Here is a 23829-nt window from a genome sequence, read left to right as displayed (position 1 = left end):
ATGATGGGAAGAGGAAGAGCGAGGAAGACAAGTCTCTTCAATCAAACAAGAAGGGCAAAGGGAACTTTGGTTCCAAGAAGGGGCAGTCAAGTGACAAGCCCAGGTGCAAAACCTGCAACAAAAGGCACTTTGGAAAGTGCAACCAAGACCCACAAGCCAAACCATGTGGGATTTGCAAAAGGAAAGGGTATAAGTCTGTGGATTGCCGGAACATCAAGGATGCAACCTGTTACGGTTGCAATGAAAAGGGGCACATCAAGACAAATTGCCCCAAGAATGCTAAGAAGCCCGAGGAGGCGAAGAAAACGAATGCTAGAGTCTTTCAGATGAATGCGAGGGAAGCGGTGAACGACGAGAACGTCATAACAGGCACCTTCCTCATTAATAATATCAATGCTAGAGTCTTATTTGATTCAGGTGCTGATAAGTCTTTTGTAGACCATAAGTTTTGTAAGTTACTGAATTTGCCTATTAAGACTCTAGACATAAAATATGAGGTAAAGGTTGCCGATGGTACCTTAGAAACAGCTTCAACTCTTCTTGATGGATGCTTTATATCCATTAAGAATCATTCTATCCCGCTATCCCTCTTGCCAATGAAATTGGCTGGGTTTGATATAGTTTTGGGCATGGATTGGTTGTCGCATAACCTAGCCCAAATTGCCTGTGATAAAAAGCTGGTTATTATCAAAACCCCTTCTGGTGAATCAGTCATTATTCAAGGAGATACGCAATATGGGTTGCCCAGCAATGTGTCTATTCTCAAGGTATTGCAGTGTTTAAAGAGCGGATGTGTCATCTACATGGCACAAGTGACTGTGAATTGCCCGAAGCCTAAGATTGAAGACATTCTAATCATTTTTGAGTATCTTGATGTTTTTCCTGATGAGTTACCTGGATTACCTCCTGAAAGGCAATTAGAGTTCATGATAGGCATTCTACCAGGGTCAGCACCTATTGCACGAGCTCCTTATCGTCTAGCGCCTACCGAAATGAAAGAGCTCAGGACCCAATTAGACGATTTATTGGAAAAAGGTTTCATTCAACCCAGCTCTTCGCCTTGGGGAGCTCCAATATTGTTTGTGAAAAAGAAGGATGGATCAATGCGTTTATGCATTGATTATCGTGAATTAAATAAGGTAACGATCAAGAATCGTTATCCTTTGCCCAGGATTGATGATTTATTCGATTAACTCCAAGGGGCAAGCTATTTCTCACAGATTGATTTGAGATCTGGGTATCATCAACTCAAGGTTAGAACTGAAGATGTGCCTAAGACAGCGTTCAGGGCAAGGTATGGACATTACGAGTTTTTAATGATGCCTTTTGGGCTCACTAATGCTCCAGCAGCATTCATGGATCTCATGAATAGAGTCTGCAAACCATACTTAGATAAGTTTGTCATCATCTTCATGGATGACATACTTATCTATTCTCGTAGCCAAGTTGATCACGAGAAGCACCTTCGATGTATCTTAAGATTGCTTCGACAGGAGAAGCTGTATGCTAAATTCTCCAAGTGCGAGTTCTGGCTTCGTGAAGTCCAATTCCTTGGACATGTTGTAAGTGAGCGTGGCATCCAAGTAGACCCCACTAAGATAGAAGCCATTATGAACTAGGAAGCACCAAAGACACCAACAGAAATTCGCAGCTTTCTAGGTTTAGCTGGTTACTACAGGAGATTTATTGAAAATTTCTCAAGGATAGCTGCACCATTGACTTCGTTGACCCATAAGAATGTAAAATTTGATTGGAGTCCAAAACAACAAGATTCCTTTGAGATTCTTAAGCAGAAATTGAGCAATGCTCCGGTATTGTCATTACCTGAAGAAGTTGAAGAGTTTGTTGTATACTGTGATGCTTCACACACCGGTATGGGTTGTGTACTTATGCAGCGAGGCAAGGTGATTGCCTATGCATCACGGCAACTAAAAGTGCATGAAAAGAATTACACCACCCACGATTTGGAGTTGGGTGCCGTTGTATTCGCACTTAAGTTATGGAGACATTATTTGTATGGAACTAAATGTGTGATCTTTTCGGATCACAAAAGTCTCCAATATTTATTCAATCAAAAGGATCTCAATATGCGACAACGCCGATGGATGGAAACTCTAAATGATTATGATTGCAAAATTCGCTACCATCCAGGTAAAGCGAATGTGGTCGCCGATGCTCTAAGCCGAAAGGAAAGAGTCAAACCAATCAGGATTAATGCCAAGTGCATTGAGCTGAAGAATAGCCTGAATAAAAGGCTATTAGCTGCACAGAAAGAAGCTATTTCGAAAGCCAACCTTCTAAATGAAAAGTTAGGTGTAACTGTTGAACAGTTAGCACCTGGTAAGGATGGAATCCTCAGACTGAATGGGAGAATTTGGGTTCCTATTCATGGAGGACTTCGAGATGTAATCCTCCAAGAAGCACATAACTCCAAATACTCAGTTCACCCTGGAGGTGACAAAATGTATCAGGATTTGAAGGCTAATTATTGGTGGATAGGTTTGAAGAAATCTATTGCCACACATGTAGCTAAGTGCTTGACTTGTGCTCAGATTAAAGCCGAACATCAAAAGCCATCAGGTCTGTTACAACAGCCAGAACTTCCCACATGGAAGTGGGAGATGGTGACCATGGATTTTATAACCAAATTACCTAAAACAAAGCATGGAAATGATACCATATGGGTTATAGTTGATAGACTGGCTAAGTCAGCACACTTCTTACCCATCAAGGAGACTCATAGCTCCGACAAGTTAGCCCAGTTATACGTGGATAAGATTGTATCTCTCCACGGAGTGCCGGTGTCTATTATCTCTGATAGAGATACTAGATACACCTCTCACTTTTGGAAAAGTTTCCAACAATCTTTGGGCACTCGTTTGAATTTTAGTATTGCTTACCATCCTCAGACTGATGGGCAAAGTGAGCGTGTACAATTCAAACTTTGGAAGACATGCTTCGAGCATGTGTTATTGATTTGGGAGGTAGTTGGAATGACCACCTACCCTTGATCGAGTTCTCCTATAACAATAGCTACCATACTAGTATTCAGGATGCGCCTTTTGAGACATTATATGGTAGGAAATGCAGAACGCCTGTTTGTTGGGTAGAAGTAGAGAAGCTCGGTTATCAGGACCTGATATAGTCCTTGAAATGACGGACAAGATTGTCCAGATTTGCGATCGCCTGAAAGCTGCCAGGGATAGGCAGAAAAGTTATGCTGAGAAGAGGCGAAAACCTTTAAAGTTTGAGGTTGGCGATAAAGTCTTACTGAAAGTATCACCCTGGAAAGGTGTGATGCGTTTTGGTAAGAAGGGCAAGTTAAGCCCTAGGTATATTGGACCATTCGAGATTATCGAATGTGTCGGCAGTGTAGCTTATAAGCTAAACTTGCCTGAGGAGCTGAGTGGAATTCATAATGTGTTCCACATCTGTAATCTCAAGAAATGTCTAGCCGATGAATCGCTAGCTATGTCTCATAAAGATGTACAGATTGATGAAAGCCTGAGGTTTGTTGAACGACCTATATCGATCGAGGATCGTCAGGTTAAAAAGCTCCAAAGGAAGCATGTGCCTATAGTAAAGGTCAAATGGGATGCTCGTAGAGGTCCCGAATATACGTGGGAAGTTGAGTCCACTATGCGACAGAAGTACCCTCACTTATTCCAGTAAATCTCGGGGTCGAGATTTCTTTTAAGGGGGTGAGGATGTAACACCACGTAAAAACGTGTCCAATTATGTAAAGACACGTGTCCTAAACTCTAAATATGTGAAAAATTGAGTTTGAAGGACTAAAGTTGACAAATGGTGAAAATATGTATACGAAGGGACTAAAAGTGTCAACATGCCAAACTTGTGCCTCTGATTGACCATACACAGAGAATATATTCTTAAACGAGTGATTAATTGGATATAAAAAGCCGTTTATGAAAATAATCGGAAGATTATAAACTACAGGGGTTAAACATGTCAACATGTTAATTCTTACCTCTGAGTGACCTTTTAACGAACCCGAGGCTTCGAAATATTCAAATATACTCTCAATAATAAGTGGTAAAAATTTCACGCGGTTTCGAAATCGTTAAACAAGTTTCCAAGACTTTGGGTGAAAAGTGTCAATTTGATGAAACTTGTGTTTATAGTGATAGTTAGCAAAACCAAGCCTAACGAAGTTTGATTATACTTCCTTGAGCCTCTACAAACTAACTACAAGGGCCTTTATTGCCAAAAATGAAAGAAATAAAGCTTTAAAGGGTCCAGGGACTGAATCTGCCAACAATTAAAACATTTTTAACCTGGGCCACACCTCTATACGGGCCGCGTAGCCCTTGATGAACTCTTACGCGGGCCGCGTAGCAGCTGCCAACGTCCAAAAAACTGGCAGTTGCATGTTGCAGCCTGTTACACCGACTTTGGAGCTATTTTTTCGATTCTAGGAGCTATTTGATGGTATTAGGATACCACTAGGACACCTGGGGTGATCCTAGATGCATCCAAAATAGCTGTAAACATCTGAGAGCTTGGCAATTTCCTATATAAGACACTTTAGTTCTTGTTCATATGCACACATTTGCAACAACTTTCAAAAACATACACTTCTGAAGCTTGCAAGCATTAGGAGAAGATTTTCAAGTGTAGAAAAGATAGCAAAGACCATAAGTAAGAGTTTTAATCCCTGCTTAGTCCTTTTAATTAGCTTAAAAACCAAAAAGTCAAACATATCGTAATTAAGCTTTGACTTTCGGTTTAATCCTAAATGGTCCAGCCACTGACCGAAATGAAAGTGGTTATGGAACCATATTAAGATAGGTGATTAACCCTTAAAAGGGCACCTCCTAATTATTTCATTTGACTAGTTAATTGTCGGATCAAACTAGTTAGTCAAAAAGTCAAACTGGATAGAAAGTTTAAAAATGATTTAAACTAATAAAACAGAGGTTCTAAATTATATTTTAACACTCTAATGACTTGGTAATTAGTATTAGAACATGTTTAATCAGTTCTAACCGACAATTATCAATCTAAGGGCAGTTTATAACCGAAAGTCGCAAAAGCTAGACTTTTGCTTTGACTTTCAGTTCTGGCCCGTTCAAGCTAAATTCTCCCATGTTTTAAGCTCCCATTAGGACCACATTATTCAGTAGTATAACCCTCTGGAGTTATATTGCTTGGTCCTTAGTAGTTTGAATTATATGCACTTGTTTGTTAATATGCTTACAAATGCCGTAAATGCCCTTTTGACATATAAATAAGATTTTTAGAAATGTGAGAGGACAAAAACCTTTGCTACTGATATATAAGCTTGTCCCAACAATTTGACATCAGTTCTTGGTCTCAAATAGGAGTTACGCTCGATATCAATTAGAGGCTTTTTGTTAATTAATTTGCGATATCTTGCATAATACATGTTTAAACTTGGATTTTGAACCAAAACTCATTACCTACTGTTAAGATATTATTTTTAAGGAATTTTAAGATTTTTGGTCAGATTATAATCTGTTTAAAACATAGAGTTCTTGTGTAATTCGGTTAATGACGATAATACACTTTTTAGGCATAAAATGAGATTAACAAATGATTCGAATGCCAAACTTTTTCCTACTGATTTCATACATTAAATAAATTATTTTGAGCATTTAAAACTGATCAAAATCTCAGATTTAGATAAACATCTTGATTATCGTCAATTAGCGAGTTTTACACTAATTAGGTGCATAGTATGGTTTAAAACCATATTTAACACCTAAGACTTGTTACCTACTGAAATTTTTAAACAAATTTAAATATTATTACAGTAGGTATAAGTTATGAACTCAGATTTCCAAAAATGTCCTTAAAAGCATATGTGAAATGACCAAAATGCTCTTTCGGGGCATAGTTTGGTCATAAATGGTAAATTTCACATATGTATGATATCTTACTAATGTAATTTGATAAATTAAATATTTTTACTGATTACCAAAGACCATAACTTCAGTTTGTTATAAAATCTCTTTTATAAGCATTAAAATTACCAAAATCCCCTTACGGGACTTTTTGGGCATATATGTTAACATCCTACTGATGTATTAACATATTTTAAGCATAATAACATTTGAGACCTGTATATAATTCATTTGGTTACCCGTTACGCGTTTATGCGTTCGGATCAGTTTATATGACTAGTTTACGTAAAATAACCGAAACGGGTTTAACCTTATCATTAAATCCTCAAATTCCAGAATGTGTTTAGTTTATCCATATTATACAAGTATCCAAGCTTGTCGGGTCTAAACCACATTCTATTCCGGTCTCCGCTTAATCTAGCGTTTAGAACCGTAAAGTTTCTTTCTATCTAGGCGGTCTAAGTCTTTGACTTAACTAAAGACCCGTTAGCATCCTAATAGGTTATTAAACCTTCTATACAGATTAAGTAGCATCCAGTAGAAGGTATCATCATAAAGCTTTAGGATTATACGGCTGAGTTACCTTTCACATTAGCTCAGGTAAATACTTTTAACTTATTTTCCCTTATACGGGCTTGGGATATGGTATTATAATAATACCACTTGGTCGGGTATGAAATCATTTAATCGGATTGTGATTAATAAATTTACATAACCCGTTTTAATCTGTCTTGTTTGATAACATAAACATTGGGGGTTAATTCGACCGTGTCCTGGATATCCTCGGCTCATTTCATTTGAAAATGGCCACGACTTATGCACGGGGTGTAGCCATACACCTAACAGATGCAAATGCTAAAATATAAACCCACATGTTGGGAATAACTCCTTTGTGGGTTCTATAAGTGGTGAGTCCGTTAATCATGACCGGCTTACAACCGGCGCCAATTGTATGACAAACATGTAAATCTGTATACAAGATTATCTTTAAATAATTGTCCCAAGTTATAAATGATTTGTGCCATGTGCACTTAAATCAATTTTTATAAATGTTTTCAAAGAGTCAGTTAATTGTATTTACCAGTGTAAACTGACGTATTTTTCTAAAGACTGATTGACAGGTACCTCTCGTAAATAGGCTGGAGCTATTAGGTGTCGTATAAGAGGATCTTGCAAATCCCTAAGATACCTGAAGTCTGTTATTTTGTTTCTTTGTATTTATTTATGATCCGCCTGTGGATCTTATTACAATCCAGTCGGTATATTCTTTTATTCGGACACTCAGACATTATGGTTTGTAATAGTTTATTTACCAAGCCTTCCGCTGTGCTATTATATTGTGTGTATTGACAATGATGATATCAACTATGTCACGATACTCCCCGCCGGGCCCACCGGTAATATGTGGAAATATCGGGGTGTGACAGAAGGCTAGGCCAACCTCCATCGCGGGGCGCGACAACCTCAGTTGCTGGATTTTGTTTGTTTTTTTAATATTTAAACAGTAGAACTTGTATATATGTGTTTAAAAGAGGTCAAAACTAACTCTTAATGTGGTTTTGACCATAGGTGATTGCCAAGAGTGACCGGATGAAGATCAAGCTCGAAGAGGAACCGAACACTTTCAATATACAAGCTTCCGCACGTTGTTACATCGTCGCTTTTAATTGACGAACTTATTTATATTACTCTGTACAGACGACCTTTGTAAAAGTTTTAATAAACCCACATTTGTATATGAATGTGTAAGTACAAATATACATTTAATTGTCGATAGTTGTGAGAAAATCATTAAATAATGATAAGGGTCTTACACTTAGCCCCTATACATTTATCTTCTCTCAGTTTTCATATATATATACAATTCTAATCCCTATACTTTTACCTTTTAACCCTTATATTTTTAGTTCTTTCACTTTACACTCTCAAACTAGGCAACTTAAGCATTCACTTTTAACTTTTGGTAATTGACAACTTTGATCTGCCAACCTTTTCTACTTAATAACTTAACGTCTCATTTTATTTGAATTGTTTTTACGACTTTAGACTATAGCGTCTCACATTAATATACTTTTTTTATCTATATCTAACCATATTAATGTCTAAATTACTTTTACAATTTTACACGGTTGTCTAAAATATTGTTACAACTTTACACTGCAATGAGCGAGCCATATATATATAGAGAGAGAGAGAAAGTATAATGTACTTCACGCCTTAACGTACATTAACGTACTTCACGAAATATATAACATGCGTAATTATTTTTTTGACCAAAATAACGTGTGTGATTTTGGATCCCATGCGTGATTATGTGGTCCCATGCGTGATTATGTGGTCCCATGCGTGATTATATGTTCCATGCGTGATTATACTCTTGATCCAACGGTTACCATTGTCTCCTACGTGAAGTATGATAAGCCGTGAAGTATGTTAACCTTTCTATATATATATATATATAATGACGTTAATTTCACGAACGTACCATGTGTAACAAAGTCAAAAACGTGTAATTCACGTGCGGGCATCACATGTTAATTTCATCATTGTACATTGTAACCACAATGCTTATATAGGTTACACTGAGTTTGATTGGATACGTCAAACACGTGTTTAATGTGGTTAACGCATCACATAATGTGTCGTCAGCTATAAACAACTAAGGTGCCGCCGACGTAACCCGTTGTGTATCGCAGTTTTCACGTACATGTCGTTTTAAAATTCACGTTTCAACGTAAATGACTCACGTTTTGATATAAACGTTTTTCTCAAGCGAGTCTGGTAAAAAATAATACGCTTTATACTTATTTTGTGTACGTTCGTAAACTGTATTTGAAAGCAAGTCGGGTCAAATATAATACGTTTTCATTCGATGGCGATGTATTTTTTTAAGTAAAGAGTCGGGTCAAATGTATTGTATAAATACGGGTTACTTTAACTTTCGACGCCGCCGCAACGTGCGGCGAGTCAAAATCCTAGTTACTATTAAAAAAATACTTTACTATTTATGGGCACTTTATTATAATAACTAGTAATAAAAACCGTCGCCGCATTGCGGCGAACTTATTTTGTTATTTAGTCTGTGTTTATGTGTTTGAAATCACTACGAGCGCGTTTCACACGGAATCGCTGACAAGAAAAAAAAATGTAGAAAAAAACACTAAAAATAACCGAAAGAAAATCAACTAAAAAAGTTGTGTGGTAATGATGTTGTTCGGTAGAAATCCGTAGTCAGAGATGAGCAAATAGTAACGGGTACCGGTACCGAATTTCCTGAACCGAAAGATCCTAAGTACCAGTTGTCACACCCCAGCCGATGGCGGAATCATCGGGGCGCGGCACAAGGCGAATCAGATTGCTCAAGAGAATCCATAACAACTATATTGCGATAATATTTATTACATTTGTTATCCCATACTAACAAACAATACAGTCACATAAGTTATCACAGATTTCTTGTCCTCTCGAACAATTCAAATCCGATAACCTAGCTTTTAGGTGAGTTTCTAGACTTCCTAGCTTGATTTGATGTAGACTTCGACTAAACCTGCAACATACGTTAAAATATTGTCAATACAAAAGTATTGGCGAGTATACAGGTTTAATATGTAATAGTATAGTAGATTAAAAGTGCTGCGAATTTCCACATGCATGAACGTAATACACGACATATATACTCACAAAACTGATACTACCAGTTAAGTCCTCGATGCTCGATTCTTCGATGGCATAACTAGACCCTGTCGGGCGCAATAGTACTATACTAGTCGTGGTGGGACGTCACGAGTATAAGTCTTAGCATACATGCAACTAGCATTACGTATATCTATGCAAACAGTTATTCGCAAGTGAAAAGCTTACTAATTAAATCATTCGTTTGATAGGTTCGATTTATAAGGAACGTATGTTACACCCAAAACTCGATAAAAACAGGTCAATTATACTCACAGTGCGTATTTGGTTGGATTGACGGGATGATGCCTGAGAATGCCCTGACTTCAGCCTGATTACATGAGTATTGGATTTCGCGTTAAATGGTATAGGAATACACGAAATTGGACGAAAGTTAGATCGAAAGTTGGCCCATTCGGATGGGCCGTCCGATCGGATAGGCTGTTCGATCGGATGGTCAGCTCGATCGAGTGGGCTGCTCGATCGGCCAGCCCGTCCGATCGGCTAGCCTGGCTGATCGGCTGGACCGCTCGGCCGGCTGGGCCGTTCGATTGGCCAGCCTGTCCAGCTGTTTTTCGACGATTTTCGCGTGTTTTCGGTGGTTTGGTCGGGACGTTGTTGTGTGGTGTTGAACAACTGAAATCCCATCAATTTCCGACCTGTTCTAATGGCCGGGAATCACCCCGTTCCATCAGGACCTGCCGTTCTTGACGGTTTTCCTTTGTTTAATCCGTACTTGGTGGTAACATTGCTAGAAATCAGATCCTTGACCAACACATCACTAGGAATGAGTAGAAGGTCGGTCTAAGCTCTGGTTCTACTGTTTTTATGTATAGATCTGATGTGAAAACCTTGATTATCCTCATGGAGTTTCTTAGATCTGAGTTGTTCTTGGTGGAATGAGGCCAACACTTGAAGTTCAAAAGAACTTCATGATGATATCACTCTAGAACATCTCAAATCCGTAACTCCTTGGTTAGAAAACATGGATTTAGACGAGATTTAGGGTAAATTACACTTTTCGTCCTTTATGTTTGTATCGGATTGCAATGGATGACCTTTAACTTCAATAATTACAGCCACAATCCTTTATTTGACAAACTCATTACACCTTTCGTCCTTTAGCACTAACCAGGTCAAAATTTTCTGTTAAATCTTATCATGTGAGTTGCACATAAGGGTAGATCGGTAATTTTACTCATTTATCTAAAAAATAAAAAAATAAACTACATATATAAATAACAAAGAATGTTCTTTCCATAGCTTATCTCCTGTCTACTCATTTTCTATCTTCTCTGCTCAACCAAGAACAACAAAAAACGACCGCCGGCCTCCTTCAACCTTACTGATCGCCGGCCTCCTTCAACCTCACTGATCGCCGACCTCTCTCTCTCTCTCTCTCTCTCTAAACACACACACATAGTCTCACTCTCTCTTTCTCTCATATTCGACCACCGGCCACCCTCTGAAAATCTAAACATCTGAAACCTCAGATCTGAAATCCGATCTAAACACCCTGAAAACCCTTAGATCTGAAGAACACTCTCATATTTGACCACCAGCCACGAATAAACCCTAAATACAACACGGATTTCTTGTTGATTTTGAAGGTGTTGAATTAGTAGATTTAGTTGAGTAATTTGTTTGTAAGTTATTTTATTGGAAATGTGTTACGGATGCCTAATCTGAAGCAATTGTTTTGTTTTTTATTTTCTTGTCAAAGGGGGTTCGATTTACTAGGGTTTTTTTGTTATGATGCATCACTAGGCCACTGGGGTGAGGGGCATGGAAAGTATTTAACTTTGATCTTGTACATTTTTTTGTATTTAGGAAGTGTGCAAAAATTTAAAAGTAAGTATGTTGAGGATTTGTGTTTGAATTTTTATGTTGAATTTTAAACTTAGTGGTGGCCGGATGGAGGCTAGGGTTGTGCCCGGATGGTGGTTGGACGGTGGCCGGAGTGCCAGTGGTGACTGGTGAAGCTTTAGGTTACAAGTTAGGGATAAAGAGGGTGTTGACTTGATGAGGGGATATTTTTTGTTGACTTTTTTTATAAAACTATTTTTAATTAAGTTGGTAAAATCACTAAGCTACCCTTAACTCATCAGTCTTAACTAAAAATTTTAACATGGTTAGTGGTAAAGGACGAAAGGTGTAATGAGTTTGTCAAATAAAGGACTGTGGCTGTAATTATTGAAGTTAAAGGTCATCCATTGCAATCTGATATAAACATAAAGGACGAGAAGTGTAATTTACCCCGAGATTTATGTAGAATCGTATGGAAACCATTCGGATCTGAGTTGTTCTTCATGGGATGACATCACTCTTGAAGAACTCCATGGTGACATCACCCTAGAACACTCCAAATCGGTTGATTTCACGGTTAAATGTCGGAAATCGAAAGGTAGAAAGATGAAAGAATGCATATAGATCAAGGAAGTACAAGATTTGAGTTGAAAACTTACGAGAATCGTGAGAAATCGAGAGATTAAGGGGCTGGAACGTCTTGGTCGAGTAGCAGCAGCAACAACAAGTGTTTGGGGGTGAGGAGGGGTATTTATAGGCAAGGAAGGAGGGAAAAGGAGGAAAGGTGGGCCGGATCGGTTGGCCCATTCGGTCGGCCGGCCTAACCGATCGGCTGGCCTGTCCGATCGGGCGGCCCAGCCGATCGGCTGGTCCGTTCAATTGGGTGGCCCAGCCGGTTGGCTGTCCTGTCCGATCGGCCGACCCAGCCGATCGGCTGGCCCAGCCGTTCGGCTGGTCCGTTCGATCGACTGGCCCAGCCGTTTGGCTGACCCGTCCGTACGGAAGCCTTTCGACACTCGTTTTTGGTGCGTTTACGACTGTTTGGGCCATATTTTCATATATTTATATTATTTATTCATTTATTTATTATAATTAATCACGAAAGGGTCGCATATACGCATCTATATATCCAATATTCGGTGTGATGATCGAGTTACGCGTGCCTTCGAGTGCGTTCTTCGATGTGATGTGCCACAAGGATTATCGGGGCACTACTTGCTCGTATTGCCGTCATCGTCACGATAGCTGGAGTCATGGTACTCACCCGAAGGTCCTTGTTAGCGTTGGTTGTTTATGTTTTGACACCTCACGGTTATCGAGGATGGTAGAATAGGTCCTCACCCAATGTCATCGTGAGCGTTATTATTTGCGAAAATAGCTTGTAATAGTGATAAAATATGCGTAATTATTCGATTATTCTTCGATGTAGCGATGTATCTGATATAGTTTCATTATGATCTGAATCTCTGGTGCTAGGCGTAACGAGTATAACGAGTAGTAACAACGCACGAAAGTGCGGGTTGTTACAGTCTCCCCTGCTTTAGGAAATTTCGTCCCGAAATTAATCCATTAGTAGGGTCGCAAGAGTTGATGCGAATGAGAGTAGCGGTAAAAAGCGTCTAGATAAGCGAGCGATCGATCAAGATTCAACGAGCGAGAGCGGTGAGAAGATATGATTCGAATAACCAAAAGCGATAACACACACAAAAGCGATTCCATAGTGTTTTAAACTTTACAGATAGTCGATTAATCCTCGAAGATATTTAGGAAAATCTTCTTATGGTGCGGCGTTGACTGCATCGATGTCCATACCAGCGCTATGGGAAGGGTTTTTGTTAGTTTAATAAAAGAATTTTGAGTTATACATCTTAAAAGAATTTGATGGTAAAAATTTAGTTTTAAGAAAATTTTCCTACAACGTGGGTTCGAGCTGAAACTCGATTGTCGAACCATCGTTTTCGGGAAGATTTCTTTTGTCATTGCAAAAGTTTTAAGGAAAAACTAGACTTATGAAAATTCCATTGGGCACGGAGCTAAACTGATTCGATGTTTTCTCCATGTTGTAAGGAAATTTCACTTGTCCAACGGTTTTAATAAAATTTTATAAAAATTGGTTTATTTAACAGTACGGAAGAATAATTTACATCGAGCCCCACGTGGCACTTTCCCACGAAAGTTTGTTAATATGATTAAAACAATTATATATAGGAAGTACCAGCGGCGTATCCACCTTATTTTGCCCATATTACCTCTGTTTCGTGAGGCGGTGTCACGCGCGTCGATAAGACACAGATAGAATTTCGTTCCGTCGGTTCAAGCGATAGGATGCTAGACCGAGTCGTGAATAGGAGCGAGTCGGATGCAAACAAAGCATAGATAGCGAGTGCGAGTAGTTCGATCATATGAAACATTGATATGGCACACTGGGTTAGATGACGATTGATATGTGATGGCGAACGACACGATTTTTGATTTGATTAATGCGATTTTGATTGCGAATAATGCGATTTCGATTCGTTTCCTCATAAAACCCACATGGCATGTTTCCACGAGAGTTTCTAATACTGCAAACACCACGTTTCCCATATTAGTTTTGTCTCATGAAGCGATGTCATGTACCCTAATACTACACAACTGCGACGACTCCCAAGCGATGAGCGATGATTTGTATAGCGATAAGCAATTCGACCCCAAATAAATGATAAGTGACGATTGTTGCGTTGCGAGCGATATACGATTCGATTGAGTTGAAGACACCACAACCATTAACTAATATTAGCCCGCACGGCCTTTTTCCATGAAAGTCTGCCAATATGGTTAAAACATCACCATGTTTCAGCCCTATTAGTTTTATCTCGTGAAGCGAGGTCGTGCGTGCTAACATAACACAGAAAACACGTACATCGATAGGTGATAGCGACACGTGATATGGGTATCGCGGTGATGAGATAGGCGTGAAATGCGTTAAAGTGAAGAGCGGCGAGTGATTTTCGATACTCGCCTAGCGATCCACGATAAGCGATCCACACCAAACGATAGAGGTTCATACAATAGTTGATAACCAACGGTAGAGATTGTGAGATAAACACATGATGCGATTGCGATTTTCGAGCCACATATCGAGTGATTTTGATTGCGAGATAGATCTAGCAAAACTGCGATTGAGTTAGACTTACGACCAGTCTTGCGTTGCTCCAATTGCTCTTCGGGGTGAACTTACCTAAGTCCATCGATGTGGCAATTGCGTTGCGTACGCAGACTTACGAAAGGTCTCGCAGTGATGCGATTTAGTTTTGTTACGCCTTGCGATTGATTTGTATTGTGTCGAAAATAACCATTATAATATAATAGGTCTAATAACATTCAACTCCACATGGCACTTTCTTCACGAAGCTTCGGTAGTATGGTAAAGCACACCTTGCGTTACCCCTACTACTTATGCCCCGTGCTTTGGTGTCACGCTTTGTTGACATGGCCAAGACCCTTCACCATGCTTTTAAACGTTATGGCACCATTAGAACTTCACTACGATCTCCGTGCACTGACGAAAATAATCCCGTGTGCACCCGCGATTAGTTGTTCTTTGCACGTCTATCGTACCTCGTCCTAAGAATGTTGTAAGGGTAAAATACATCGCATAGTACATATGCTAGCGTTTAGATGGTGCTAGAGTAAAAGAGAAATAGAATCCACATACGACAATTGATGAAATAAGCTCCACACATACGAGAGGACGATAGCGATAAGTCGTATTATTACAACAGCATTAGAAATAGAATATTGTTGCTGTGGAGGACACTCGTGGAGACTGCGGTTGTTGCTGACTTCCTTCAGAGTTGCGGTCCTGCGCGGCAGTGCTGTGTATGATGACCATACCCGTTGCAATTTGTGCAATAGCGAAAATTTGTTTCTGGCGGGTGATGATACGTGCACGTGAAACACAGGGGATGAGGCCCATTGTAAGCACGTTTTGGTTGAACTGGGACTGCTTGGAGAGGTTCTGGTTGCGGCAGTCCAGTTGTTAAAGAGTCTGGGCTCACAGTCTTTCGTTTGCGGCTAGGTTGAGCTTCCTGAGATGATGCAGTGTCGTTATCGGATTCGCCTGATGATCTGACGGAGACGTCGTCGGAGTAATCCTTAGAAGAACCTTCAGAGGAGTTGTCGGATGATCCATCGACCGATTCGTCAGAGGAGTCGTCGGATGAGTTGACGATGATTGCTTGATGAGCTTGTTTGACAGGCTTCTTGGAGAAGAACCCGTCCAAGACTCGTTTGCTGTTGATTTCTACGGCTAAACGGTAGGTTTCTTCGATGGTAGCAGGTCTTGCAGTTTCGACAAAATCACCCACACACTCGGGCAAGCCGCGAATGTATTTTGCGATGGCTTTCCTTGGAGTGTCAACTTGACTTGGGCAGATTGCACTAAGCTGCTTGAACCTTGCGGTATAGCCAGCATTGTCACCTTCGGTTTGCTTGGTTTCCCAAAATTCATTTTCTAGCTTCTGGACTTCGTGAGGAGGACAATATTCTTCCTTCATCAGTTCCTTCAGCTCGTCCCATGAGAGGGCGTAAGCTGCGGAGATCCCACGTTTGTTGCGTTCGGCGGTCCACCAGTCGAGTGCTCGCGATTGAAATACTCCGGTAGCGCAAGTAGTTTGGAAGCTATCGGGACACCCACTTTGACGAAGGGTGACTTCGATAGAATTGAACCACTGGAGTAGTTGGGGAACACCTCCTTCACCCGTGAATTCCATCGGGTCACAGGTTTTGAAGTGCTTGTAGAGGGCGGCGCTTCCGTCTTAGAGCCCTTCGCGGCTCGAGCATTGCTGAGAGTGTGCACTTGAGCGACAATTTGAGGAATGAGCTTGACCACTTCCTTGGTCACAAGCAAGGGAATCCTCTTATAGGCGCTTCGTTTGGCTCTTCTCCTAGCTATTCGTCTCGAGATAGAGTTGTTGGAAGGCATCTAGACAGAGAGAGAGAGAGATTTGGGATGAGATTCGATCATAATGATTTCGAGTTTATGATGCGATTGAGCGCGGTCGAAACTTGTAACATGCAATATAAATAGACTTCACATAGGAGCCACATAGGAGACACGAAACTTCCTAGATTTTCACACAATGTTTTGATTGCACTTAGATATAGATAGTGGTAGCTTATACTTACACACATATATTATAGTTTAGAGTGCGCGAGGACGCGTTGAGGGAGAGAAAATGCGAGAGAAATCGGGCAATTTAGACATTAGTTTTGTTGCGAACATTCGGTCTTCATTTTGGATTGCCATGGCTGTGCGAGTTGTGCGTTTTGTAAAAAAAACAGGGAGCCGAATATGGATGATCGCAATTAAACACATAAAACGTAACTGAGTTCATCAAATCATAAAATCCGACGAGTCATAGGCTTAGTAAAGTACTCAGAGTGCCTCGGGTGTTTAGGCCTCGACTACCCAAGGTAACTCAATCACACCCAACAAGTTCGTGCACACGCGTTGACTCTGGAGATTTATGCTTCCACTGGGATGCAGCTCATGGCATTCATCCTCCAAGTCATCGCGTGGCTCGGGTCATTGTGATGGTCGAGTCCCTGGTGAGAGCTTTTTGAAAAATATTTTAGGGAGTGGAACGGTTCATTAAGGTACGGGTTTCACCCCTGACTTAACAGTTTCGTTCCCAATTTGTGGTTACGTTCATCGAATGAATCCGAGAGCTCTACGAGAATTTCGAAAGGGAGGCTTTCGTTGAGGTATAGATGTCACTCCTGACTCAACGAAAGATTCTCGTGGTAGAAAAATGCGCTGAGTGAGCAATCCTATCGAGAGTTACTGGTTTTCACACCTGGTCTCGACTGGATCGCTCGATTGTGAGATGCGAGTATTTTCGAAAACATGTGTATTATGTCCGCCTTAGGAAAGGCTAAGTAGTATTCCAGCCTTAGGAAAGGCTTCTTCGTGTGAAGTTGTAGTATGCAGGGTTCACACAAAGTCATAGTTTTTGCAATTTCGATCAGAAGCATCAGGTAGGCGCAATACAAACCCTACTGGGTTCGTACGAGGCAGCCTGTGGGTGCTTAGACTATAGACTAGGTCGTTCTCTAAGACGTTGACCCGGACTAGGTCGAGTCTTGCCTAATTCCCTATAGTTATGGCTCTGATACCAATCTGTCACACCCCAACCGATGGCGGAATCATCGGGGCGCGGCACTAGGCGAATCAGATTGCTCAAGAGAATCCATCACAACTATATTGCGATAATATTTATTACATTTGTTATCCCATACTAACAAACAATACAGTCACATAAGTTATCACAGATTTCTTGTCCTCTCGAACAATTCAAATCCGACAACCTAGCTTTTAGGTGAGTTTCTAGACTTCCTAGCTTGATTTGATGTAGACTTCGACTAAACCTGCAACATACGTTAAAATATTGTCAATACAAAAGTATTGGCGAGTATACAGGTTTGATATGTAATAGTATAGTAGATTAAAAGTGCTGCGAATTTCCACATGCATGAACGTAATACAAGACATATATACTCACAAAACTGATACTACCAGCTAAGTCCTCGATGCTCGATTCTTCGATGGCATAACTAGACCCTGTCGGGCGCAATAGTACTATACTAGTCGTGGTGGGACGTCACGAGTATAAGTCCTAGCATACATGCAACTAGCATCACGTATATCTATGCAAACAGTTATTCGCAAGTGAAAAGCTTACTAATTAAATCATTCGTTTGATAGGTTCGATTTATAAGTAACGTATGTTACACCCAAAATTCGATAAAAAGGGGTCAAGTATACTCACAGTGCCTATTTGGTTGGATTGACGGGACAATGCCTGAGAATGCCCTGACTTCAGCCTGATTACATGAGTATTGGATTTCGCGTTAAATGGTATCGGAATACACGAAATTGGATGAAAGTTAGATCGAAAGTTGGCCTATTCGGATGGGACCTCCGATCGGATAGGCTGTTCGATCGGATGGTCAGCTCGATCGAGTGGGCTCCTCGATCGGCCAGCCCGTCCGATCGGCTAGCCTGGCCGATCGGCTGGACCGCTCGGCCGGCTGGGCCGCTCGATCGGCTGGGTCGTTTGATCGGCCAGCCTGTCCAGCTGTTTTTCGACGATTTTCGCGTGTTTTCGGTGGTTTGGTCGGGACGTTGTTGTGTGGTGTTGAACAACTGAAATCCCATCAATTTCCGACTTGTTCTAATGGCCGGGAATCACCCCGTTCCATCAGGACCTGCCGTTCTTGACGGTTTTCCTTTGTTTAATCCGTACTTGGTGGTAACATTGCTAGAAATCAGATCCTTGACCAACACATCACTAGGAATGAGTAGAAGGTCGGTCTAAGCTCTGGTTCTACCGTTTTTATGTATAGATCTGATGTGAAAACCTTGATTATCCTCATGGAGTTTCTTAGATCTGAGTTGTTCTTGGTGGAATGAGGCCAACACTTGAAGTTCATAAGAACTTCATGATGACATCACTCTAGAACATCTCAAATCCGTAACTCCTTGGTTAGAAAACATGGATTTAGACGATATTTATGTAGAATCGTATGGAAACCATTCGGATCTGAGTTGTTCTTCATGGGATGACATCACTCTTGAAGAACTCCATGGTGACATCACCCTAGAACACTCCAAATCCGTTGATTTCACGGTTAAATGTCGGAAATCGAAAGGTAGAAAGATGAAAGAATGCATATAGATCAAGGAAGTACAAGATTTGAGTTGAAAACTTACGAGAATCGTGAGAAATCGAGAGATTAAGGGGCTGGAACGTCTTGGTCAAGTAGCAGCAGCAACAACAAGTGTTTGGGGGTGAGGAGGGGTATTTATAGGCAAGGAAGGAGGGAAAAGGAGGAAAGGTGGGCCGGGTCGGTTGGCCCGTTCGGTCGGCCGGCCCAACCGATCGGCTGGCCTGTCCGATCGGGCGGCCCAGACTATCGGCTGGTCCGTTCGATTGGGTGGCCCAGCCGGTTGGCTGTCCTGTCCGATCGGCCGGCCCAGCCGATCAGCTGGCCCAGCCGTTCGGCTGGTCCGTTCGATCGACTGGCCCAGCCGTTTGGCTGGCCCGTCCGTACGGAAGCCTTTCGACCCTCGTTTTGGTGCGTTTACGACTGTTTGGGCCATATTTCATATATTTATATTATTTATTCATTTATTTATTATAATTAATCACGAAAGGGTCGCATATACGCATCTATATATCCAATATTTGGTGTGATGATCGAGTTACGCGTGCCTTCGAGTGCGTTCTTCGATGTGATGTGCCACAAGGATTACCGGGGCACTACTTGCTCGTATTGCCGTCATCGTCACGATAGCTGGAGTCATGGTACTCACCCGAAGGTCCTCGTTAGCGTTGGTTGTTTATGTTTTGACACCTCACGGTTATCGATGAGGGTAGAATAGGTCCTCACCCAATGTCATCGTGAGCGTTATTATTTGCGAAAATAGCTTGTAATAGTGATAAAATATGCGTAATTATTCGATTATTCTTCGATGTAGCGATGTATCTGATATAGTTTCATTATGATCTGAATCTCTAGTGCTAGGCGTAACGAGTAGTAACAACGCACGAAAGTGCGGGTTGTTACACCAGTTCGGTACTGACGTTTGGCGTTCCTGGTACCGGTTCGCTACCGGTTTTTACCTTCATATACTGATACCGTAACCGGTATTTTCTGTACCAATACCGATTCGATATCAGTTGGCACCGAGCTCATCACTACCCCTGAAAGTAAGAAAAAATCTGGGTTTGTACGGTACCTGTGATCAGGGATGAACAAATGGTACTGTGTAGCGGTACCAAATTTCTCGAACTAAAAGATTATCAAACTCAATCCGGTACCGACTTTGGCGTTTTATGTACCACGCTGGTGCTGGTTTTTACCTTTATGTACCGATAACGAATCGGTATTTTCGATACAAATACCCGTTAACACCAAGCTTATCAAACTTAAAAAGTAAAGAAAATAACAATTATTATAACTATAATATTAAAATAATAAAACTGTAAATATTTTTAATAATAATAATAATAATAATAATAATAATAATAATAATAATAATAATAATAATAATAATAATAAGTATAACGATATAATATAATTATGAAATATTTTGGAATTACGGATCCTAATTTAACTTTTTTCTTATTTGTTTTATCAGTTGGAAACCTCAGCTTTTAAATTCAGGTTTTAAATTCAGGTATACATGTCATTGAGTTAGTGGTGGGGTGGTTGGGGAAAAACTTGGTGTTCTTTGTGACTCAGGTTCGACTCCCACTCTTCCCATTATTTTTTGTGGCATCCAGGTGAACGGCGAATACTGGTGGTGCCAGTTCGTCTTGGATGAGAGGCGAGGTTTTACCGATTATTCTACTGTCGTGCCTTCGGACGGGTAGAGGTCGGGTTTCCGCGCATCTGGGAGAGCCAAGGGGCTGGCAGCAGGCGAGTAGTCGACCTTGGACACAGTCCAATGTCATGATGATTGACATATCTATCATTGCCGTTCAAAAAAAAATCAGTTATATATAACCTGTTTCCTTATTATTTTGAAACCATGGTCTGTCTTTACTCCACTTCTTAATTTATTTCTTAACTATATTTAATATGTGTTTCTTTTACTACTAATATATTGCATGTTTAATATGGGTTATGTGTTCTTGCCACACAAACGGGCCCAGATCAAGTGTCTTGCTTGCCCTTGGTTTGGGCCGGCCCTGACCGCCATATTGTTAAATTGAAACTAAATCGTGATGAAATGAGTCCGTTTGTCATTAGCTATAACAAATACATGACCGAAAATGTTTTTCATGAGGTATATGTTCCTCCTTTAACTTGACAAGTGTTAAGACTAAAAAAAATCCAATAAAAAGCCCTTTTCTAGAATAACACAAAGATTTAAAAAATACCAAAATTGAAAAATAAACTAATCTTTTTATGAGGTGGAGCAGAGGAGTTCCATGATATCTATTCACGGCTTGCCTCATTTCTACAATTGTTTGGCAGCGGATATCCTCATGGTGCTCGATACCTTCAATCTTTGCTTTCTCGTTTAAAGACCTTTTAAGTATACACAACGGGATTAGTGGTTCGCCTACAAAACAAAAGGCGGTGCAAGGAATTATATTGATCTCATGTTATATGGTGGGCAAGGAACAACATAGTATTTGATTCCTAAAATATAGAGATTAGGTGGATATTGGAAGAAATAAAGACAGTGGGCTTCCTTTGGATAAAAAAACATGTCAAAATTGGAGACTTTTGAGTGGACATCTTGGTGTGACTTTGAGTTATTATAATATAATGTAACATTGTAATCTTTCATATTCTATATTATGTTCTTTTCTAACAAAAACAGCTTCAAAAAAAAGAGTTAGCTACCATTTTCGTCCCTTTGGTTTGTCCAATTATGACAGTACATATCATATTTCAAATTTATACCATTTTCATCCCCGACATTCTTGAAACATGTCAGTTCCATCTAAAAACACATGAGTTAACTTCCATTTTCGTCCCTGTGGTTTGTCCAATTATTCGATTCAACCTTAGTTTTTTGGGCAGAACTTAGATGTTTCAAGAATGTCGGGGACGAAAATGATATAAATATGAAATTTGGCCTGAACTGACATAATTTGACAAACCACAAGGACGAAAATGACACTTAACTAAAAAAAAGAGTTCACTTTCGTTTTGCTCCTCGTGGTTTGGTCATTTTAACGGTTTTGCTCCAATAGTTTAAAAATAGCTATTTTCCTCCCTGATCTTTCGAGTTTGTCACCAGTTTGCTTCCTGCCTCTAACTCAGTTAAAACGTTCAATTAAAAGTAGGGGTATTTCGGTAGTTTACTCTCTGGCTCTAACTCAATTAAAACGTTTAGTTAAAATTCGCGGTAGTTGTGGTCGGCAGGTGGTAGTTGCAGGTGGTGGTGGATGGTTATGGATGGTGGTGGCTGGTAGAAAGAGTGGTTGGAAAGATGGGGGATTAGAAAAGAATTACTTATATACATGTAAATAAACAAGTTATAGGTTTATTTAGGTGAAAAAACTTACATGTCCTTGCATTTATCTATAAAATTACCAAAATACCCTTCTAGAATGGATTGTTTGGATGTAGTTAGAGGCGAGGAGCAAAAATGACGATAAGTTAGAAAAATCAGAGAGGAAAATGATTATTTTAAAACTATTGGGGCAAAACCGTTAAAATGAATAAATAAGAGGGAGAAAATGAAGTGAACTAAAAAAAAGAATTCTTCCAAAAAGTATTGTCATATTAAGAGTAATAGTGACATGCTCCTTTTGAAATAGTGCTTCTATATAAGGAGTGATAGTTAAGGATTTGCAACCGAATTATGTTGTATTTCTAATTTTACACGTAAATACAGAATTACAAATAAGTTTTTCTTCGAAACATAAAACGTGTTTGAACCTTAACAAGTTAAATATGAGGCTTATAATATGCCGGTATTAGTAGACATGTCATAAATATTATGTAGTATTAATATTAATTAAATATATGAATAATACAACTCATTTGAATTACGAAAAGACAAAAACGAAAGAAACTACATTTTTGGAATATGTATGGAGTTAATAATATTAAAGCGTAGATAGGTATGAATAATGATATTAAGCAACCATGCATGCCCTTTCTTCTTCACCACAGCCTGTCAGTTATCGATCAACGTGTCGCCCCTTTTGGACCACTTCTACCCTCGTGCCCACGGCCACCCTTTGCCGGTCCATTCCTCACTATATCTATATCTACCATGCATATATGTATGCTATATTATTATGACATACATGATACATATATATACATGCAAGCATATATGTGTTATGATCATGGACCACTTCGCAGATATACATACCTGTATGCAGTTTTCTTTTGAAATGTCTTGTGAAAAAATGATATTTTTGATACTTTTCGTGTAAGATGATGTGATCGATCAACAAGAACTTTTTAATTGGTTGACACTCCATCTGTACAACCTATTACAGGTTTCGTTTTTTATTTTTTTATTTTGGGAAGTTATCCAACAAATTACAAGGTGGGTAACAAGAATTTTATTGTCATCAGGTGTCCTTTTGTGGTATTTTTTTCTCGTATAAAAGAGTCTCTCTCCGTCCCCTATCTATCTCCTCTTATATATATTTATATAATATAGGGGATGAATCATCAGAAAACTAATTTAAATAAGAAAATCAAAAAAGTCTAAAAAACATACTAATTTTTTTTACAATTTTTTTATTAATTTTTGCTAGTTTTTATATATAATTTTTTTTCTCAAAAAAAAAAATAAAAAAAATATACTGCACAGGTGCAATAATACGGAAAAGCCTAAACCACTTAACCCACCCCACCGACACCCCCCAAAAACCTAAATCCCGCACCCCACCCCCCAAAAACCTAAATTCACCATCCCACCAAAAGCCTAAACCCCCAA

Source organism: Helianthus annuus, chromosome 12 (genome assembly GCF_002127325.2).
Source record: "Helianthus annuus cultivar XRQ/B chromosome 12, HanXRQr2.0-SUNRISE, whole genome shotgun sequence".
Taxonomy (NCBI): domain Eukaryota; kingdom Viridiplantae; phylum Streptophyta; class Magnoliopsida; order Asterales; family Asteraceae; genus Helianthus; species Helianthus annuus.
This window is presented reverse-complemented; position numbering follows the sequence as displayed.